This window comes from Dipodomys ordii, unplaced genomic scaffold (genome assembly GCF_000151885.1).
Source record: "Dipodomys ordii isolate 6190 unplaced genomic scaffold, Dord_2.0 Scaffold40, whole genome shotgun sequence".
Classification (NCBI taxonomy): Eukaryota; Metazoa; Chordata; class Mammalia; order Rodentia; family Heteromyidae; genus Dipodomys; species Dipodomys ordii.
In genome coordinates, this window is record NW_012267256.1 from 9,885,160 (window position 1) to 9,891,159 (window position 6,000).

The following is a 6,000-nucleotide window of genomic DNA, read 5'->3' on the forward strand; positions in this document are numbered from 1 at the left end:
TCTCGACAAAAAATTTTCAAAAGTCTGTACCCAGTTCTATCATGAATTGCAATTTAACATTTAAAAACTATCCTAAAATATATTTAAAAATTTTGTACATAGCTTATGCTGTATTCTCTCCTCCCATTTGTTGGTGTCTGTTTGTTCTGTTGAGTTTACATCAAACTAAATTCTGACTGAACATTATTATTATTGAAAAATATATCATCTTTTCTCCCAGTGTAGGTATGCATGCAGGGAATATTTTGCATAAAATTAATTTCATTTTTTTTCTTGTCATAGTATCAAGAGGACTGTTTGGGATGTGAAATATATCGATGATGACTTCCATTCACCAGTTTGAAAGATTTCATCATTACTGTGACACAAAATTTCCTTCCACTATCGTCAGAATAGGAGATGGGCAGTTTTTCTGGATGCCTACAGTTTTTTACTTTATATCAATAGAAAGGTACAGGGAAGAAAAATCAGAGAGGGGAGAGTTATAGAACAAACTGGGCCTGAAGTTGAGTACTGGAAGAGCATCTTAGCCAAACGAGAAATGCCAAAGGTACTTATTCTGCATGGCGTGAACACAGAGATGTGATAGAAGAGAATTACTAGTCTGATAAAAGGCCCAGGTAAAAGCTAGGAAAGCAGCTCATGCCAACAGAAAGCAGAGGCTTACTCCTACAACTGCAAGCAAGTGAATCCCACGAGTAGCTGGAATGACCCTGGAAGGGTGTCCAGGTAAGAGCCCCATCCAGCTGACACATTGATGTTCGCTCTATTAGAGCCTATCAGAGAACTCAGGCTATGAATGGCTGTTGTTGTATCCGTCCTAACTTGTTAGGCAGCAGAAGAAAACTAAAATATATGCTATCTGAGAAGGCATTATTGTTTTAAAAGATTCCTAAAGGTGATGAGTTATTTCTTGACTTATAGACACTATGCCTAATGAGCAGTAAATGCATAAAAGGGAAATTAATGCTATCAAAATAATCCCCTTATTACAGATATAGTGGACTACACACTCCAACAGTAATAATGAATCTAGTTCTTGTTGTATTTGCTAAAAGATGATGTATTGATTATGTATATCAGCATAAAATTATAATCTTTCTTCCAATTATTTTGACCCTGTATTGGACTTGGAATAATACTGATGTCTGCTCTTTGAATATTGGTGCATCTTGACATTTTTTAAATACAGAGCCTTCTATAGTTATTTAGGATGGGGTTCGTTTATATAGAGAATATAGTTAAATTTTCTTTTAAAAAGAAAAGTTCAAACCGGGTGCCGGTGGCTCACGCCTGTAATCCTAGCTGCTCAGGAGGCTGAGATCTGAGGATTATGGTTCAAAGCCAGCCCGGGCAGGAAAGTACATGAAACTCTTATCTCTAATAAACCACCAGGAAACTGGAAGTGGCGCTGTAGCTCAAGTGGTAGAGTGCTTGTCTTGAGCTGAAGAGCTGAGGGACAGTGCTCAGGCCCAGAGTTCAAGACCCATGAACAACCAAAAAAAAAGAAAGAAAGTCAAAACAAAAAAGAGAAGTTCAGCTGGGTGTTGGTAGCTCACACCTGTAATCCTAGCTACTCAGGAAGCTGAGATCTAAGGATTGCAGTTCAAAACCAGTCCTGGCAAAGTCCCTGCAAGACTCATATCTCCAATTAATCACTCAGAAAAGGATAGTGGTGCTATGGCTCAAGTGGTAGAGTGCTCAAGTGGTAGCATTCAGCACAGAGAGGCTCAGAGACAGCTTCCAAGCCCTGAGTTCAATCCCTACAACTGACAAAAAGAAAAAAAAGTTTTCTTCCTTTCTTTTACTCCTGTCCAGTCTCTAGACCATGAATACTTGCTATGATAGCTTTCATTAATTTAGATATACACATCATGCTGTCATTATCTTTGTAGCTCTTCTGAATCATTTTTGACATTTCCTGTAGAGTGTACCTTCTTACTTAGGAAAATTAGGAATGAAATGTTCCCTTTGACATTCTATGAGATGATAGTGCTGAGAACTAGACATACTGTCAACCAATGCTTATCTAATTAGATGGAGTTCAAATTCCTTTGCTCACTCTCACTTAAAATTATTTGAAACACTGGATTAGTACAGCATGTCAGACATTTCAGAAAAAGAGAAAATTAAACAATGTAGCCTCAGGTAATGCAGGAAGAAGTGTTTCTAAATGAATAAAAGTACTGCCAAAGTTTCATTATTATTACTACTGAAGTCTTTGAGAGCTATCAAAGTACTACATTTTTAAATGTATGTATGAAAAGCAATTCAGGGGGCTGGAAAGATGGCTCAGTGGTAGAGTGTTTGCCTTGCATGCATGAGGCCTTGGGTTTGATTCCTCAGCACCACATAAGCAGAAAAAGACAAAAGTGGCGCTGTGGCTTACGTGGTAGAGTGCTAGCCTTGAAGAGCTGAGGGACAGCGACCAGGCCCAGAGTTCAGGCTCCATGACTGACAAAAAAAATAGTTAAATAACTAATTAAAAAATTAAAAAGCAATTCAGTAGTTGGCAATCACTCTTCGTGTTTAAACAAAACAGGAGGGAGAATAATTGGTTGGTTTATCTGTGTCTTTTGCTTCCTTTTAATCCAAACTCCCATACCTGGATGTAACATTATCTCACAATTCCCTGAGCCCTGCATGTGTATTCTATCCAAGGGCAATCTGGCTGTCAGGGGATGTCATCATCAATTCCTTCAGCAAGTTGCCCGATTTCTCACTTCAATAGTGCTAAGAACCTTATTTGGTCCATGCAGCCCTAAATTGCTCAATCTGAGAGCATCAAAAAGCAGTTTCATAGGCTTGAACAGTGGTCGCATTAAGGTTTATAGATAAAAATAAGATGGCCAGGAAGCCGGTTTGGGAGGGAAAAAAGTAGTCACTTGTGTTTACCTTCCATTTCCTACCCATATTACATTTCCAATTTGCAGGACAAGCTTTGGAGTAGATGGAAGCTGCGTCTTTCAGAGGTACCTGGCTCTGCAGTACTGACTTCAAGAGTATTCTTGAACTGAGATGTAGAAGTCTGGGGATCCTAGGAGTAATAAATGAGAACTATTCATGCCTGGGTCTTTTGCATTGTGTTTATTACCTCCTGTGTCCACATTGTGGTTATCTGGGGAGACTGAGTATGCAAATGAAAAAAAACAGCTAGACTACACACAAAAATAGAACTCTGACTCACAACTTATAATAATCTACTCAGGATATCACCCAGCTGGGAAAACGGTAACCTGTTATCAGTCAGACTCGTAGGAAGTCTCATGGCTACTTCTAGTGACAGTCCAAGTTCTGCATGGTCAGGGCTTGATTATAAACAGAAAGCTTCACTCATTTTTTGTCCCCAGCCTCACTACAGTTTCCAGATTTTGGTCAGGGCACACTTTATACCTTCTTTATTCTTGTGCCTACCTTTGAATCTCGGCCAGATTGTAAGCCTTGGTGGCTAACACAATTGGCACAGCAAGTTCTGAAAAAAGATACCTTATTCTCATTTGGTTGACCTTCATCTCTTTCCACAATATAAAGCTAATTTAATGATCTGTTCCTGGCTCCCAGGGGATAATCTCCAGCACAAATTAAGATTAGCCTATTTAGAGACTGGACCAGTGTTGTGTATATGTAAGTATAGCTACAAAGCTTTGCTTCGAGGAGGAGTGATTAGAATCTTACTCAGATGTTATCGAGTGTGGTGTCAGAGCCCTGTGATAAGGATTTCTGACTAAATTAACTGCCTCCATCTATCCCGAACGCTGCTGCTGATCTCTGTGAGGTGTGTCCTGTGCTGATTTCCCTGTGGATTCTTGCAGTAATTGCACTGTGTTATGTTTAATCTACCCAAAACATATGTGCCTGGTTTTTCCATTAGTCTGAGCTTGCCAATGACACTGGTTAATATATTGGTTATATATTTGGGTTGTATTTATATGGAAGTTCTTGATTCTTATTCACAGCTAGGATTTATAAATAGGTAACCAATTGTGGTAGGCCAGGAATCATTTAGAAGAGAAAGGGTAACCCTGGCAGAGTATAGCTTAAGAAAGATGAGGAGTCAAGAAGATAGATAGGAATGGTGCATCTTGTGGGCCTCCAAGATATAAGTTTATATCTAATTTTAAGTGCAGACTTTCAGCTTCTACGGGCACGGTTATTCTTGGAGGGAAAGACTGACGCCATCTTCTTTGCCCTCAGGGAAGCCTTTTGAAGAAGACTTATTATTTCTATGTTCTCTTGTTCCAAAGTGAGGGGTTAAGCAACATCCTTACAGTGTTGACACAGGCCATAGGATGTCCTTTTCTGTGTGTCCTTCCCTGTCACATTTCACTGTAGGTGGGATCTCCATGCAGTCTAGATCTCTACTTTCAAGCATCTGAGACCTAAATATATCAACAAGTATTTTCAAAGGAACATTACAAAGAAAGCACCTACTAAATATAACTGTCTACTCTGCTAATTCCATTTAGTATTAATTATGGTTACTAATATTCATGTCATCCTCTGTAATAGAAATCTCAACTCTTGTCGATTTGGAATGTCACTCAACAGCAGCTGTCTTCTTAACATTTTATCTTCTATATGTCTTAGATATTTTATCTTGTATGAAAGAAGAAAGAAGGAAGAAAGGAAAAGAGGGAGGAAAGAAGGAAAGAGGGAAGACAGGAAGGAAGGGAGGAAGGAATGAAGGCCACTGTAATATATTTTGGCATGAATTCTTTCAATTTTGTTGCATAATCATAATACACATTAGTAACATTCTTTGCTCAACAATATATTAATATGCTTTGCATATCCTTGAACATTCTACAGTAATAGTTAATGACAAGAGGACGTTTTATTGTTTGGGGGTAGCTCATAACATCTCCCCTATTGTTAGGCATTTTTTTCTTATTCTTTACTTACAAGGAGGCTTTTGTGCAGGTACAATAAATATAAAATATAGAGATTATAGTTATGGATTTTAAAAGTGAGCACATCGTTGAGTTTGATCTCTACATCAAATCACCATCCAGAAAGAGTCTAAGAATTTAAATTCCATCTAACATTGCCCGAGTATGCTCATTTCCCATATTTTTATTATGAGTATTATATTTAAGAAATTCTTTCACTATATTTATCTTTGGCTGTTCTATTCTACCTCTTACTAACTGTGAATACAATAAAGCAGAACAATTTTGATAAACAAAGAAAGATTTTATAAATGCATCACTAGAAGCAACACAAGCACCAGTGAGACCGTAATCTGAAAGATGCAATTTAGATTTTGCAGAATACATCAGAGATCATATGGGGAAAGGCTATTTTTATTTTTTATTTCTCTAATCATATTATTTATTGCAAAGCTTTCTTTTAAATAGCTATTGTGATTGTAGAGGTAATGTACAGAGGGGTTACGCTTACATGAGTCAGATAATGAGTACATCTCCTGTTGGACATTGTCATCTGTTTCCATATTCTCTCCCATTCCCTCTCTCATCTCCACCCACAAATTCTATAGTTCACTTCATCAATGGCCAGTGCACTCTACTGTTGCACTTTTCACCCTTTTTCCTAGAGTTCTGTGCCCTCGACAACCCCCCCCCGAAGATATAGTTGTGAATATACCATATGTAAGTTAAAGAATTATTTGTTAAAGCCTAGAGAGAGAGAGTGAAAAAAAGCAAAAACAATTCCTTTAATGTTTGCAGTGACAGGTGACTCAGTGGGAAAAGTAAACTTAGGTTTTGTACCAGCTTCTGCATATTAGTTGCAACCTAGACTAGATCTTTTCCCTATTGTGGTTTGGATAGAGCTTGAGGGATTTCCCATTCACTTGGAGACCCAGTGTGGTGGAGCTAACAGGTATTGGAACCTGTTAAGGTTCAAGGCAGTTATTAATGTTGTCCTCATTAAGTGAATTAGATCTTGAAAGAATAAGGTGCAGAAAAGGAATGAACCTTGCCCTAGAATCTCCCATGCTTCTGGTTTCTCATATTATATTTCCCTCACATCCACATCCAC